The 16,763-nt window shown below is 41.3% G+C and overlaps 6 non-coding genes across 6 annotated transcripts; all 6 read left to right on the forward strand.

The window, feature by feature from the left end:
- Nucleotides 1-823: 823 nt before the first annotated feature.
- Trnac-gca lies at nt 824-895 on the forward strand. Its single transcript has one exon. It is a non-coding gene; the product is annotated as a tRNA-Cys (tRNA).
- A 3,328-nt stretch (nt 896-4,223) lies between these two features.
- Trnac-gca lies at nt 4,224-4,295 on the forward strand. The gene has a single exon. It is a non-coding gene; the product is annotated as a tRNA-Cys (tRNA).
- An 825-nt stretch (nt 4,296-5,120) lies between these two features.
- Trnac-gca lies at nt 5,121-5,192 on the forward strand. The gene has a single exon. It is a non-coding gene; the product is annotated as a tRNA-Cys (tRNA).
- A 5,424-nt stretch (nt 5,193-10,616) lies between these two features.
- Nucleotides 10,617-10,688, forward strand: Trnac-gca. Its single transcript has one exon. It is a non-coding gene; the product is annotated as a tRNA-Cys (tRNA).
- A 1,816-nt stretch (nt 10,689-12,504) lies between these two features.
- Trnac-gca lies at nt 12,505-12,576 on the forward strand. The gene has a single exon. It is a non-coding gene; the product is annotated as a tRNA-Cys (tRNA).
- Nucleotides 12,577-13,433: 857 nt separating this feature from the next.
- On the forward strand, nt 13,434-13,505 carry Trnac-gca. The gene has a single exon. It is a non-coding gene; the product is annotated as a tRNA-Cys (tRNA).
- Nucleotides 13,506-16,763: the final 3,258 nt, after the last annotated feature.

Genomic DNA, 16,763 nt, shown 5'->3' on the forward strand with positions numbered 1-16,763 from the left:
AGACATTCCGAAGTGAATTTAGGAGACATTGCAATGACCTCAGTGTCCACAGATTCAACAGCTTATACCAAAGTATACATGTTACTTGAAAGGCACAATTTCTAAAACTGATAAAAGAAGAAATCCATAGAGTCATATGTTTTAAGTGTTGAATTTAAAAATTTAAAAATTCACATGACACCAACTCCAGGCTCAGCTAATGTCACTGATGAATATTGACAACTATTTGAAGAAAAAAACAAGAACATTATATAAGTTTTTTTTTTTTCTTTAGAGAACAGAGGCCAGGCACCTGTGGCTCACGCCTGTAATCCTGGCTACTCAAGAGGCTGAGATCTGAGGATTGAGGTTCAAAGCCAGCCCAGGCAAGAAAGTCCTGGAGATTCTTACGTCCAATAAACCACTAGAAAACCAGACGTGGCACTGTGGCTCAAGTGGTAGAGAATTTGCCTTGAACTGAAGAGCTGAGGGACAGCGCCCAAGTCCAGAGTTTAAGCTCCATGACTGCCAAAAATAAAAAATAAAAAGAATAGAACAGCTGGGAGGAGGGCTCACAGGAACAGTGGAAAGTGGGTGAAAAAAATTCAGCAGAGGGTCCATCAGCTGCAATGGGAGAAGGGACTGGAAGACAGTAAGGGAACAGAAGACACTGTTCAAAAGAAAACACACTCATTACCTGACTCATATCATTGTAATTCCTCTGTACATTAATTTAAAAGAAAAAGCACAAGATAGTAGAGCAGTAGCAAGTGTACATGTCAGGATGACAGCCAGGGTATGGCCATGCAGATTTAGAATGTATAGTAGACATGTATAACCAGGTGGGGGTATAGCTCAGGGGTAGAGCATTTGACTGCAGATCAAGAGGTCCCTGGTTCAAATCCAGGTGCCCCCTGCCTTTTCCATGTAATAAAATATTCCCTGTCCATCTTTTTTCACCACCTCAATTTAGCTTTCCTGGTGGCAAAAGGAGAGGCAGGTAAGGTGTGAACAGAAAACCTTCCTGACACCTGTTACTCCGGACAAACACATCTTCTTCAATGCTGAATTGTGCTCATTGGGCCCCAGGAAACATTGCTCATTGTCTTATTTCTGTTGGAGATGGGGCTCTGTATCTTGTTAAGGAAAAAAATGGATGTTGTGCAGTGGTGTCTGGAGAAAACAATTGATATGGTATGTGTGAATATGTGTGTGTGTGTTTGTGTATACACAGGGAAATTTTAAAGAAGTCTTACACAGTTGTGTATATACAATTCTGATTTTTGTTGGGCATCCCCACAAGCTAGAGAGCTGGGATGTAGCAGCTCCTGTCTGAGGATACTCTGGGGGGGCAGAGTTCCTCTTCCCAGGAACACCAGTCTTGTTTTCTGAGACTTTAACCAAATCAGGAGGCCCACTCATGTACATTTCTTTCCTTTTGCTTGGAAGAAATAGGTTTATTGTCAAAGTTCATAGGTTCATAAGCTTTGTAGATTAAGATAATGATGATTATCATTGTCAAGGTTAAAATGTGTTTGTGACTTTAGCTAAGTATAACTATGCCAAAGTATTGTGAAATTTATGTAGTCACTTAATCTTAATAAAGAAATATTTGGTGTGATCCTAGCTACTCGGGAGGTGAGATCTGAGGATTGTGGTTCAAAGCCAGCCTGGGCAGGAAAGGCCGTGAGATTCTTTAGTCAATTACCAGAAAACTAAAAGTGGCACTGTGGCTCAAGTGGTAGAGCACTAGCATTGAGCTGAAGAGCTGAAGGACAGCACCCAGGCCCAGAGTTCAAGCCCCAGGACCGACAAAAAAGAAAAGAAATATTTGGAGAAAAACGAGAGTGAGAACAGAAAACATTTCTAAACTGTATTGATGCCACCACATTATTTGTCAACCTCCGGGGCTTGGGTCCCTCTCTGCTCTGGCACTTGGAGAGGACGGGGACTCTGCAGGGAGAAGGAATCTTCCCTGACAGCTGCTCTCCGGGTCTCCTTTCTCCCAGTAGGTGATGGAGACCCACATGGAGAATTCACTGGTCTACTCTCCCATGGCAGCTCTCCAGTGGGACTGGCTCTGCCTCCAGTCCACCGTGTGCATCACAGCCAGGCTTTTTCCTTCCCGATGGATTCATCTACCCTGTTCTCCTTGTGCAACAAAAACTTCTCCAACAGTGGCTGCTCCTTGGACCTTTTTTACCTGAGCTCCATATCTCCCATGCTCCCTCACCAAGTCCAGCTGACTGATGGCTTTGTGTCACAAAACCCTTCTGAGAAGAGGAGAGTCACAGGAGAAGAGATGGCAGAACAAGCTCATGTCTGCCCTGTCACCATAAAGTCAGTGTCTAGTGGAGTCAGCTTCCTGGTCCAAGGGGAAAAACAGATAGATTTATTGGGGTGGGAGGGAGAGAATATGTGCGGCTATAAAGATAAGAGATGTTTATACTGGTAGGTGTAGGGATGTAGCTCAGGGGCAGATCATTTGACTGGAGATCAAGAGGTCCCTAGCACAAACCCAGGTGTCCTCTCTATTATAATGTCTTTATCATCTAATCTTGGTGTTTGTACCTCACCTTGATTTCCCTGCCAGGGTCCCAGGAAACAGAATTTTTGCAAGGAAGGAAGAAGGACCCAGGTCTGGTAGATCTCTCAGGGATTGCTTCAAACTGTCTTCTTATGGGTAGAGAGCCACCAATACCCAGTTAATGAGATATTTGACACTTAGAGATTTTAGTTCATTTTGTGTTGTCTTAATAGAGTACTTGGACTGAGCTATTTAGTTTTTGAGCAACCTGTTTTATTAGGGTATAATAATTATACAAAATAAAGTGTTTCACTTTAAATTTCCATACATGTATATGTGTGTGTGTGTGTGTGTGTGTGTGTGTGTGTGTGTGTGTATAAATGTGCTTTGATCATACTCACATCCCTTATCCTTTACCATACCCCCTAACTCTTTTCTCTTCTGAAATACAGATTAGATTTTTTTTTACAACAAACAGAGGCTTTTTCCTCACAGTTCTGGGGGCAGGGGAGTCCAAATTTGAGGGTCTGTCCTGGTGAGGAACTTCAAACTTCAAATCATATTATGTATGCATGGCATCTCTACTCTCTTGAGGTCTCCATCAAAACTTAGGCTGTACCTCACAGCTTCACACACCATCCTCTCATGGCTGTCTGGAGGGATCCTGCCTCTATCACACATTTTCAAACCTGCTAGACCTTTCTTTGAAACCTGAGGGGAATCCTCCATTACTCCCTAACCCCCCAGGATTCTGCATGCCTGCCTGCAAAACCAGCACTATGTGGATGATGCCAAGGCTGTCAGCAGCTTGAGCATTAGCCAGACCCCTTGGCCTTTAAGTGCCTGCATGGCTAAGCATGGTGAATCAGACCCTGGAGAAACAACTACCAGTGGCCCAGTGCAAGCAGGGTGTACCAGGGCGCTTTCCCCTCAAGTGTTTTACAAGTCCACTGTGTTTTTGAAATACTCTCTCAGTGTATTTGAAATACTAGGGAAAGTAATGTAAACAATTAGACTATTTTATCCCATTGATCCTGTGATGGATGGGGTTTGGCCAATTCCTGAGACACCTTCATTCCTATTGTGCTGATGAAAATCATGGCTTCTATGAGGTGGGGTGGGGGGAGAGAATGGAGTGGGGAAGAGGAGGAGAAAAGATGTCGAGGGAAAGGATGAAGGAAAGGGAGAAGACTAGAGGAGGAGGGGAGGGAGAGAAGGAGAGGCTAGATAGGGGAAACTATCCCATATGTGAATTAAGCAGATAGAGGAACTCTTAAATTTAAAAAAAGATGAAAGACCTGTTAAACATCAAATAAAAAATTAAAATTTAAAAGATACATTGAGGCAGTTTTCCCGAAAGCAAAATAAAGCAAATAGACAAAAGGAAGTATAGTGAAAGAGGCAAACATAATGGAACCAGAGGTTGAAACAAAGATATGTAAAAGCACACTAAAGAGAAAGTGATGGGATATTAGTTAAGAAAATTACTTATAATGAAAGATACAGATTTCCATAAGAAGAGATTCTCTATGGGCTGCGAGTGTGGCTTCACAGTGTGCCTTTATCAGCTTACTTATTGACACATTGGAGGATTTGGAATATAGAGAATAGGAGAGGAGACCGAAGAGACAGGTAAAGTGTTTGATGGAGAAGGTCACATAAAGGGGATTAAATTGACACAGACAAAAGGGATTAGTTAGGTGGTTACCAGGGTCATGGGGGTATAGCTCAGGGGTAGAGCATTTGACTGCAGATCAAGAGGTCCCTGGTTCAAATCCAGGTACCCCCTTTTTTCTTTAATTCACAGGAACTATTGTTCATATTCGAATCTATTTTTCTTTCATTCATAAAAATTAAAAATTTCAGAGCAGAAAGCTACAGGTGAGCCTGGTACAGCTGCAACATCTAACTCCTCTGTCTTCCTGCAGTCTGATGTCCATCAGCTTCTTCATTCCTGACTCTGGTCCTCGTGTATATGTCTAATGTCTCCAACTCTATTTTGTTCTCCAAGAGAAAGCAGGAGCTGTGATTTAAATTTCTCCAAAGCTTTTCCTGAACAAACCAGACATCTCTAGATAACAGCAGACATTTAAAAAGCAGTCAGTAATGGCCAACCTTATGTCATCTCCCTCCCCTCCTCACCACAGCAGTCAGGTGCACTGAAGCACCTGGTTGTCCGTGTTGGGTGGACATTCCTTCTGTGAACTGCTTCCTTCTATGCCAGAGCCCACCTCACACTTGCCTTAGCCTCCAAGTTCAAAGCCTGGCTCAGTTGTCCTACCAGGAAGAAGATGGATTCTATAGGGCTGTTACTGCAGAGGCCGAAGCTGAGAACTGTGTGACACTGTGAGTGACAGCCATTCTGTCATCACTGGAGGAGATGGGCAGGCTAGCAGCCTAGGGAGGAGTGGGCCTCTGTGACTAAACCAGAATGGCCATGGGAAGTAGATCCACTCAAAGACAAGTCTGAAAGAATAGAGATGTGAGAGAAGGTGGTAATGCAGCCAAGTCTGGCCACTTCTATAAACTTGTTCTGAAGCTATAATTTAAGTTTAACAGAGGTAAGTGTTACTACACAGATAAAAGAGATTAATTAGGGGAGTATTGTGCCACTGGGGGTATAGCTCAGGGGTAGAGCATTTGACTGCAGATCAAGAGGTCCCTGGTTCAAATCCAGGTGCCCCCTTATTTACACTTATTTTGGACCATATGTTAACCACATTGATTTTCAGGAGGCCCTCAATGAAGTTCGGAGGTTAGCAATGGTTGGGACTTCTAGAAACAACCCTAGAGACTCCTTCTCAGAACTGTATGAGGTGGAGTCATATTGATGTCCCTTTCATTTGTACTGTCACTATAACCAGTGAAGGGCCCTCAGGTCACCTAGAGTCCCCTGTCCCTTCAGTAAAGTGCACACAGTAGGTCTCAAAGTTGCCCTTATAAGATACCTTCCTGCTTCGCTGTTCCTTTCTTGTTTTCTGCTCTTTCATAACCCACTTTTACCGTTGCTCCTTGTTGAAGACAAACTGGCTCTTGGCGTGTTCCAGAGCTGGTCAGAGCTGCCTAGGAGGATGGCCTGAGGCTCTGCTGAGAAGACAGGCTCAACACAGAGGTGAGGACTTGAAGGAGGCTGAAGGTGTCAGAAGAGGTATAGTCGAGTTACAGTATCGACTCACTAAAGGCCGTGTGTTGAAGAGATGTCAATACAGTACCATACTCTGAATCAGGGAGATGATTTTTTTCTGTGCATATGTTTGGCAGCAAAAGGAAGATGTTGATAGTGTCTGTGGGTGTTTGATTTTGATTCCAAGTGATGGAACTTCCAGGATGCCTCCTGCTAGAAAAAAAAATAAAAATCTACTATTTTAAAATTTCTTTTCTTTTTGTTTTTAAGTAATCTACTACTGAGAGCTGGAAAACTGTGACTCTGAAACCTGGAAGGTAGAAAATATTCTTGAATTGCAGAGTCAGTTAAGGGTATTTTAGGGAAAAATGTTGAAAGCACGAGCTATTTCTTACAGGCTGTCTTTAATAAGATAGTACAAAAAATATTTTGAGCTACAATGAGTGTCTGCACTTTCTCCATATGGGGGTATGGAAGTAAGGAGTTTTATCTTTTCGGATCATAGATCTCTGGATCCAGAGAAGCCCCATCAGAACTTAGTTCATGAGGTCTTGGACTCTGATTGGATGAGTCTTTAGGGGCTGAGGAAGCTATTGGTCCAAGTTCTTCATTTATTCCTTTTTTATTGTTGGTCATAGGGCTTGAATTTGGGTCCTTGGCCCTGTCCCTGAGCTTTTTTCCTCAAAGTGAACATTCTACCACTTTGAGCCACAATGCCACTTCTGGTTTTCTAGTGGCTAATTGGAGATAAGAGTCTCATGGACTTTCCTGTCCAGGCTGGTTTTGAACTACAATCCTTAGATCACAGTCTCTGGGTAGCTAGGATTACAGGCATGAGCCACCAGATCTGGCACTTACTCTTTTTTTTTTTATTTTTGTAAGCCTTCCCTGCCCTTGATTAGAGCTTGGTCCTGTGACTTACTCTACTCAGTAAGATGATAGCCTGTGACACAGCAGGGGCTTGAAATCTGCTTGACTAGTTGGTCTCATGCTCTTGCATTTGTAGTTATCATGAAAAGGTCCCCAGCAGCTGCTACTCCTCCATCAGATACTGAATGAAGCAAGAGGAAAATTCCGTTTACTTAGGACCAAGGAGTGCCTGTAGCATGGAAAATGATACATCAGGGGATGGAATGTTGAATTCATGGCCATAAAAGGGGTGTCTTATTGGGCATTGGTGCCTCACACCTGTAATCCTGGTTACTTAGGAGGCTGAGATCTGAGAATTGCAGTTCAAAGCCAACTCAGGCAGGAAGGTTTATGAGACTCTTATCTCCAATTAACCACTAGAAAATTGGAAGTGGCGCTGTGGCTCAAAGTAGTAGAGCATTAACCTTAAACAAAAGAACTCAGAGACAGCACCCAGGCCCTAATTCCAAGCCACACAGCTGACAAAAAAAGATGTGTCTAGTCAGTTGTTGGTTGGCCTGCTAGCTTCCCAAAGCTGAGAAAGAATTAAACTTATAATGCCATTATATAATTAATTGTTGTGGTAATAGGTGAAGTATTTTACCAAGAAAATTCAGTCAGGTAAGCAGTAGTAGCTTAGGAAAAGAGCATCTGACTGCAGATCCATGTATTACTGCTCATATTGTGTTCTACTGCCAAATTTCAAATTTCCTTCTCTATCTAGTATCCTACTTACTAATCACCGTCATCACTACCCTTCCTTGGATTTGGGCCTTTTTTTTGTCTGATGACATACTTATCTGACATCAGTCAGGTTCCTGTTGTAAATGATCTGTGCTGATATCAGGAGCACTTAATGAATTGTTCTGTAATGTTTACATAATGGAAGCTTCTCCATTAGAGCACGATCAAACAGAAGTATCCCAGGCTGACAGTGCATCACAATTTCTGTCTGATCTTATAGAAAATATATACATCACCCCTAGAAATTCTGGTTTAGCAGCACTTAAGATGAGTTTGGGAACTTTGGTTGTTGGAAGGTACATCTCCTGCTAATGTCCACCCTAAAATCCAAGAATTCTTAGTTACTTTGCAACTGTATTATTGCTTTGCAATTGTTTTATTTTGGAATTTATAATACCTTGTAATTGTAAACAATATTCAGTGTTCAACACCAATGGTATATATAGGCTCTCTCAGTCTATGACTGAGAATAGTGATAGGCTAGGGTTTATCACAGGCAATGGCCAGGAGTCATTAGCATATACAGGTATGGGAACTGGGAAAAGTTGAACATGATGAGCTCTTAGCATTGTAGGAAGATGACCAGACTTGAGGTACATGACTGCTAGGGTGGCATCAGGCTACAAGTAAGGATGCAACTTCCTGCATTAAAGCTTAAATGTTGTTTACCAGGCAACATTAATTGTTTGTGATAGATAATCACAGGTTTGTGATTTGAATTTCAATGCTGTCTATCTATCTATTTTGCTCACTGACTTTATCTCTTCTAAGTAATTTTAATTTAAAGTCTGTTTTTTTTTTGGGGGGGGGGGTCCGGTCATGGAGCGTAAACTCTGGGCGCTGTCCCTCAGCTCTTCAGCTCAAGGCTAGCGCTCTACCACTTGAGCCACAGCACCACTTCCCACTTTTTTCTTTTTGCTTATGTGGTGCTGAGGAATCGAATCCAGGGCCTCATGCATGCAAGGCAAGCGCTCTACCACTGAGCCACCTTCCCAGCCCCTGAAAGTCTGTTTTATCAGCTATTCCTACATGCTTTTACAGTCCATTTGTTGGATATCTTGTTTCTATTCTTTTACCTTAATCCTACATTTGTCTTTGACAGTCTGGTGGGTTTCTTGTGGGAAACAAGTAGTTGGGTCTTGCTCATTAATTCAGTTTGTGATTGAGAATTGAGACCATTAACATTTAGAGTTAATATTGAAAGGCATATTGTATTTCCTGTGATTTTTGGTACTTATATTTCATATTCTTCCTTTGTTAAGCCACTCATCTTCTGGTATTTACTCTTTCTTGTATTTTCTTCTTTATGTTTGTCTTTCTTTTCTGTGTGTAGGATTCCTTGAAGTATACTCTGTAGTGCTGATTTATTGGTCATGAATTCTTTCAGCTTTCATGTATTGTGGTAAGTTTTAATTTTTGCCTTAAGAATGAAGAACAGTTTTCCTCAAAATCACTAATCTGAGTTGAAAACTATTATTTTCTATGGCTTTGATTATATTCTCTACTCCCTGCTCATATGAAGAATGTACTTTGAGAAATCTGTTGTTGTTCTAATGGCCTTACATTTGTATGTCTTTTGTTGCTTCCCCTTTGCAGCTTTCAATAATCTTTGTTGGATAAATTGTGTGCTTAAACTATAATATATCCAAGATTTTTTCTCTTCTGAATCTTATTGTTTGGGGTTCTGTAAGCCCTTTCACTGTGATGATACTTTCGTTCTCAAGTTTAGAAAGTTTTCTATGACTTTATTGAATAGATTATATTAGCCTTTAGTTTGTGTTCCTTCTTCTTCATCTGTACTCCTGATTCATAGGTTTGGTCTTTTAATGGTGATCCAAAGGACTTGCATATTCCACTCACTTAGTTTCTTAGTTGCTCTTCAATTGTCTTTGACTGACTGAACTAGTTTCTCTATTATATCTGTTGGCAAAAATTTTAATTTGACTCCTTTTCAATATTTCTATCTTTATTGAATTCTTCTTTCGTATACTATATTGTTTTATTTCATTCAGATGTTTGTTTGAATTCACTTTGAATTCCATTAGTCATTAATTTTTCTCTGAATATAAGAGCAAAATTATGCCAACTAGCAGAGCAAATTCAAAATTGCCTTTTTTTCTTTCTTTTTGGGTCTGGTCATGGGGCCTGAACTCTTGGCCTGGGCACTGTCTCTCAGCTCTTCAGCTCAAAGCTAGCATTTTACCACTTGAGCCATAGTGCCACTTCCGGTATTTTTTTTCTTTTTGCTCATGTGGTGCTGAGGAATCGAACCTAGGGCCTCATGCATGCAAGACAAGTGCTCTACCACTGAGCCACCTTCCCAGTCCCAAGTATTGCCTGTTTTCTATTTTCAGAAAATACTTGTAAGAATTTTATAATATTTGCTTAATTATTTGGAAGAATTTGCCAAAGAAAAAATTACCAGCAAGGTATTTTGAGTCTTCTTTTGTTCTTATAGTGTTATTACTATTAATGGAAGTTTTCTATTTTTATTAATTGTTGATTTTTTAATTGCTTGATCTTAGGGCCTCTTACTGCTAGGCAGCACCTATAACCCTTGACCCATGCTTTTACACTTGGAGGGTTTCTAATTTTGCGTATAATACATATTGAAAGTGTTTTTAGCTAACTAAAATAATTAAATAAATGGTTGTCCTAAGAGGAAATCACTATCATCACCCTGAACATCTTTTGAAATCACGAAGAGTTTTGGCTTCAGTCACCTTGACATCCTTTTGCTAGCTTTTTGCCTCCATACATTGTATCCTTTTGAATTACTGTGCATTCTTATAGCCTTGAGGTCTATGTGGTCTGCTGGCTCATAGTGGATTTCAGGATAAGAGTGCACTAGGAAAAGATCTCTTATTCCATATCAGAGCATCCATAGGCCTGAGGTCTGGTTGCTCAAGAGGTATGTCTTCATGCTTAGTCCTCATTGTTCCAGCAAGGAGGATCTGATGGATTTCCCAGACTCCAGCTGATTGTTGTTCTAGACTGTACTCCATTCTCTAGTATGGTATCAGAACCTCTGTGCTTTGGATTACTCTTTTCAAATCCATCCGAAGTATCTGATAAGGAGATTACTCTCTGAATCTCAAACTTTTAGGTGAACCCAAAAAATGTTCAATAAGTAGACCTCAATGATGTAATGCCTGTGCTTGACCAAAAACTACAGAAGAAAGAATAGGAGGCAGTCAGGGTAAAGAGTGCTTCAGGACTGGGCCTAGTGGGAGAACAGATGATGGCAACATTGGCAAGTGACCATTTAGGATGATGACAGATAGTGTGTGACAGTGCAGGTTTAGAATGTTTATTAGACACATACAGGAAGGTGGGGGTATAGCTCAGGGGTAGAGCATTTGACTGCAGATCAAGAGGTCCCTGGTTCAAATCCAGGTGCCCCCTTATAGCAATTTTGGTAGCCTAGAACCTCCCTGTCAGGCCTATAGGACATGGAAATACTGTCCATTTACTGGGGGTAACCCTTCATGTAAAGAGGCCTCCAAGTCAATCAAGTCAGGACTGAAGTCTGGCATCCAGAAGTTTTGTGATCTCTATTCTTACTCACTTGCCTGATGTCAAAGGTGTTAGGGAAAGACAGAAATTTCCAAGTCCAATAGAAGTCTGTGTGAAGGAAGTCCGTCCATTTTTATTACATAAAGCAGTAGAAATGAGAAGAAATCACAGTCCTTGAGGGCAGTAACAAGTGTCACAGTGTTAATCATGTATGAGGGTATAATTCAGTAGTCTTACAACTGTCTTCACAAACAGGGCTTGGATAGAGTTTGCCACCTGAGACCCTTAGTACTATATGGACCACGTTTTTTATTTTTTATTTTTTGGTTATGGACTCAAGGCTTGGTCACTATTCCTGAGCTTTTGTGCTCAAGCTTTGAGTGCTCTACCACTTTGGGCCACAGCTTCACTTCTGGTTTTCTGGTAGTTAATTGGAGATGAAAGTCTTATGGATTTCTATGCTTGGACTGGCTTTAAACAGCAACCCGCAGACCTCAGTCTTCTGAATAGCTAGGATTATAGGTAATTTCCCTAAGGACTATGAATTTATCTAATTGACATACATCTCTTCTCCCAGTGTAGTTCTCATTCTATGGTATCATCATGGTACTTGCTAGTATTTGTTCAGGGCCTAGGAAACTTACTGTCTTTCCAAATCACCACCCTTAGATCTAATGCCCCGATCCAAAGGCTGGAGAGACGTCTTCAGATGCAGACACTGAGGATTTCTCAAAGGATTGAGGCTGGCAGTAGGACAGCACTCACAGGATATGTGCAAGCCCTGGGACCAATCCCAGCACTGGGGGGAAAAGTCTGATTCAGATAGTTCCCAAAATTGCTGAATTGTGTTCTTTCTGTTCTGATACCTAAGACATTTTTCCTAAATAACACCAACTTTCGCTAGACCCATTTGTAGCAAAAAATATCATGCCCACACAATGAGTCAGCCAGAATAAAAATGTTGTAGGACACACTATGTGACTTCCATTTTTGGACTCAAAAACTGCAGGACAGTGATTTTAACCAGACTATTTGACAGGGCATAAAAGTGAAGTTGAAAATGCAGAACTCCTTTCCTCAGTATACCTGTGACATCATGTGACTTTTGGTTCCCAATGAACTGCTCCATTGAAGGTCTTTGTGGGCTAATGGGTTTTCTTCATCCAACGTTGTCTACAGATGAGCAGCAATTTAATCAAAGTTCCCCCTCTGTTTAAGGAGGAAAAACAGAGATTGATATGGACTGAATCTAGCTTAATTATATTAGTCTTTTATTATAAAGCAAAGTACAAATAAAGAATAAGAGAATGTATTTTGAAAAAGCCTGTTCTCAGTTGACTTCAGTCTTCTAATTACATTTTTGTGAAACTAAAAAAAAAGTGAGCAGGGTCTTTTCAGAGTGAGGTTTTATAAAGTATAACACAAGGAAATCAGTTGTGGAAATCCTAAAGACATTTGTATAATATATATCAGTGGTTATCTGAGTGGTACTACTCTCACAGACTAAAGAATGGTGGGGAGTGTGCAGACATGTGAGGAGGCCAGTTGGGGAGGGCCCTGGGGAGTCCAGAAGGACCTTTTCAGGTGAGATTGTGGAGGAGCCAGTGCTGGTCTGCCAACTCTATAGAGAAAAGCAGAAACATCCAATAAATGGAAGGAATGCTGGGAAGGTGAAAAGCGCTTATGAGATACTAAGGATGGGGAAGGGGGTATAGCTCAGCGGTAGAGCATTTGACTGCAGCTCAAGAGGTCCCTGGTTCAAATCCAGGTGCCCCCTTTTGTGACTTTTTAAAAAAACTCATAGGGACTATCATTCATATTCTGTTCTATGTTTTTTCCATTCATTATAATAGTTAGTTCCCCTTGAGTTGGAAGATACAGTTCAATCCTGTACAACTGTCCTATTAGTTTCCATGTTCTTCCTGCATTCTGATACTTTTCAGATTTTTTCCATTTCTGGCTCCCCTCCCTATGCATATATCTAATAACTCCAGCTCTATTGTCTGTGGTGCACAATACTTCTTGGCTTTTCCAGACTATACCCAACATACACACACAGCAGACCTCCAGTGAACAGACAGTATCTGTAACTCTAAGTCATCTCCCTGTGCCTTCTTACCATAGCTATTGGGTGCACTGGAGTGGTGATCAGACCTTGGGAGCCAAATCACATCTTCAAGGTTATCTGAGTTGGGTGGACATTTCCTTCTATGGCTGCTTTCTTCTGTGCCAGAGCCTACCACACACTTGATTTAGATTCAAAGGTCAAAGCCTGGCTCAGCTGTTGTACCAGGAAGAAGATGGATTCTGTAGGGTTGTTACTGCAGATGCCAAAGATGAGAACTGTGTGACACTGTGAGTGACAGCCATTCTGTCATCACTGGAGGAGATGTGCAGGCTGGGAGCCTAGGGAGGAGAGAATGAGCCACTTCTGACTAAACCAAAATGGCCATGGGAAGTGGGGAGGAGATGTGTCTGATTCTCATTTATAGGCAGGCTTTAGGAATATAGAGCTGAGGTGTTTTTACAGCCAAGTTTGGTCTATAAAGTTGCACCTCAACTATAATTTAACTTCATGTAACTGAGTGTTACCACAAGGATGAAAGGAATTATCTAGGCAGTACTTAATACATAGGGGGTATAGCTCAGGGGTAGAACATTTGACTGCAGATCAAGAGGTCCCTGGTTCAAATCCAGGTGCCCCCTTATTTACTCTTAATTTTGGTACCTAAGGACACTCATCTTAGATATGTCCTCAATTAATTTCATAGGTTACCATTAGTTTAGGTTTCTAGAAACAACCCTAATACTTCCCACTCAGGACTTCATGAGAGGTCACGACGCATCTGCCTTTTATTTGTACTCTCACTATAACAAGTCAACAGCTCACAGGCCCCATTTACCTAGAATCCTCCACCCTGTCAGTACAACGCACATAGTTGGTCTCAAAGGTTTCCTCTTGAAGCACCTTCCTGATCTGCTTTTGTCCACAGGTAAGACATGGTTCTTGGTAGGATCCACAGCCAGCCCCTGAGTGGTGAGCTGCATTTGTGAATCCCCAGATTCCTACTGAGGAGGCTGTATTTGGATGCAAGGGCTGAAACTGTGTCATGATGACAAGCACAACACAGAAAGCAAGACTTGAGGAGAGGGCCGCAGATGCCAGGAGAGGTGCTGTGGAGTTATAGGTAATAAACAAGCGGTGTCGACCAGATGCCAGCAGAGAGCTGTGCTCTGAGTAGGAAGACGATTGGTTCCTTGCATACATCTGGCAGCAGTAGGAAGTCCCAGGTAGTTCTAAAGAGTGTCTGATTTTTATTCCAAGACACAGAACTTCCAGAATGTCCTCTGCTGGAGGAAACTACTATTTTTTCCTCTTTAATTTTTTAAAAATAATTTTTAATAATTTTTATATAAATCAGTTACAGTTACATAAGTCAGGTAACGAGTACATTTCTTTTTGGACAGTGTCACTCCTTCTCTTGCTTTCTCCAAATTTCCCTAATTTGCATAATTTTCCACATTGTGTCTAGTGAGGACCACTGCTGCATTTGTTCACCTTTTGTTCCTCTGTTTTTGTGTCCTTCTTGCCCTCCTGAAGACAGATAAATGAACAAGCAAGACAAAAAGAAAACAAAAGCAAGGAAAAACCTTCTTAAGGGAACTTTTTTTTTTTTTATATATAGTTCATGGGGCTTGAACTCTTGGCCTGGGCACTGTTCCTGAGCTCTTCAGCTCAAGGCTAGCACTCTACCACTTGAGTCACAGCGCTGCTTCCAGTTTTCTGGTGGTTAATTGGAGATGAGAGTTTGGATCCTCAGATCTCAGCCTCCTGAGTAGCTAGGATTACAGGCATGAGCCACCAGCACCCGGTAAGGGAACTACTATTGAATGTAGAAAAATATGATTCTGAAAACCTGGAAGGCAGAAATATTCTTGAACTTACAGAATTGGTAAAGGATATTTTAGGTATAAAATGTAGATTACATGAACAATTTGTTACAAGCTGCCTTTGACAAGAATGCTACAAGAATGTTTTGAGTTGCAGTAAGAGCTGACTTGTTTTTTTTATGTAATTGGGATTCTGAGTCAATAGAAACAGTCCAGAAATCATGTGATTGGAAAAATGAAAGTGGTCTCTCCAAAACAAAGAGGGTGTCATTGATACATTACTCTAGGCAAAAAAGAAAATGTGTCCTGTTAGCAGGGAAGTGATAGAAAACAACCAAAAGAAACATTAGATGCTAATGGTTGCTAAAATAAGCAACCATTATTTGCTAAGCATATCCTCTCAGATGGAACAAAAAGAGTTCTTAGGAAGACGAAGGCTTGGTTCCCAGAATGCCTGCTTATCTAAATATATAAATTAGGAAGCATTGTTAAAAGAAATTTGAAGCCAAGTGCCAGTGGCTCATGCCTGTAACTCTAGCTACTCAGGAGGTTGAGATTTGACAATTGTGCCTTGAATCTACCCCTAGACAGACAAATCTGAAAGACTTGTAACTCCAAATAATCAGCAAAAAGTTGAATATGGAGGTAAATTTCAAGTAGTAAAGCACCAAAGGTGAGTATATGAAGGGAAACAACAGCGTGAGACCCGAAGACACAACATTTTTTGGCCATGCTTTAGAAAACAAAATAGAATACATGGGGAACCCACAAGCTTTCTAAGAGAGTGGGTAATGACCAAAGCATTCACAACCTGGAGTAAAAAGGATTTATAATGTAGTTATATATCAGAATGCTATATCCTCTACTATTCTAGCATCCATCCTCTAGCAGGTAGGACTTAACTGTGGAGACAACCACATATTTTTCAGGGATCTTTTCAGAAATTCTGAAGGACAATGATGAAAAAGGAACACTTCTTAGAGGTAGAGCTCAGTATTAGACAGGTCAGAGGTTTGAGAGCCATATCTGGGTAGCAGCACGGGGTTTAATGAAGGAACATTCTGTACATGTGGAATGCTTTTTTTTCCCCTCTGTGTCACTGAGGGTTGGGTGGTTTGTTACGTCTTGTGATTGTGAAAGGGCTGGAAAATAGAGAAATTGGTGTCTAGAAGTGGACTCAGTTGGAGCCAAGCTAATCAAGGCTCATGGCCACTTTCCTTTGTGTGTGAAGGTCTATGAGCCAGTTTCCATGACTACATGAACATTAATTGTGTCCTATTTTAAATATAAATGTTCATCGCAGTAGGTCTGTGCACTTCTTCGGTATGGGGGTGGGGTGGTACAGAAGAGACAGAAGTCTTGTCTTTTTAGGGTCAGGGAACCTCACCAAGACTTAATGTGTTTCACAAGGGCTTGGGTTCTGATTGGATGAGGCATTAGGGAGTCTTTGCACAAGTCTTTTGTATGTGGCTCTGACCAGGAAGGTAGAGTATGGTAGATACTTCCAGTTCTTTACCTATTTCTTATCACATCTTCCCTGCCCTTGACTAGCTCAGTTGGGCTCACTCTGTTGCATTTCTAGCACTGTCATTAAAGCTTCCCGACAGATGTTACTCCTCCATCAGGAACCCCACGTAGAACATACATGGAATAGGAGAGCCTATCTCACAGAGGCTGACCAGCAGCCTGAAGCAGGGCCACTTAAGTCCGGCTTAAATCATCTCATAGGCCCACACACTACCTAACTGTGATCATGCTAATACATGCTGTGTGAGAGCTTGAAGACTCCTATTTTGCATGAGACTGAAGTTTGGAAGCATTGTTGCTAACACAGCCATGATTCCTACATCTGCATCTGCCCCTAGCATTGGTTAGGTACTGAGTGGAGAGGAGGAAAATAATTCATTGTCTTGAGGATTATAGATGTGGAAAATGCAATGAAGAGGTGACAATGGGGGATGGAGGGCTGAATTCATGGCCACATGATTTAAACCAGCAGAAAGCACCCAGCCAATTGTTGTTGGGCCTGTCAATTTCCCTAGCTAATCAATAAAAGCTATAGTGTACTATAGA

Source organism: Dipodomys spectabilis, unplaced genomic scaffold (assembly GCF_019054845.1).
Source record: "Dipodomys spectabilis isolate Male_0828 unplaced genomic scaffold, ASM1905484v1 ptg000034l, whole genome shotgun sequence".
NCBI classification, from domain to species: Eukaryota; Metazoa; Chordata; class Mammalia; order Rodentia; family Heteromyidae; genus Dipodomys; species Dipodomys spectabilis.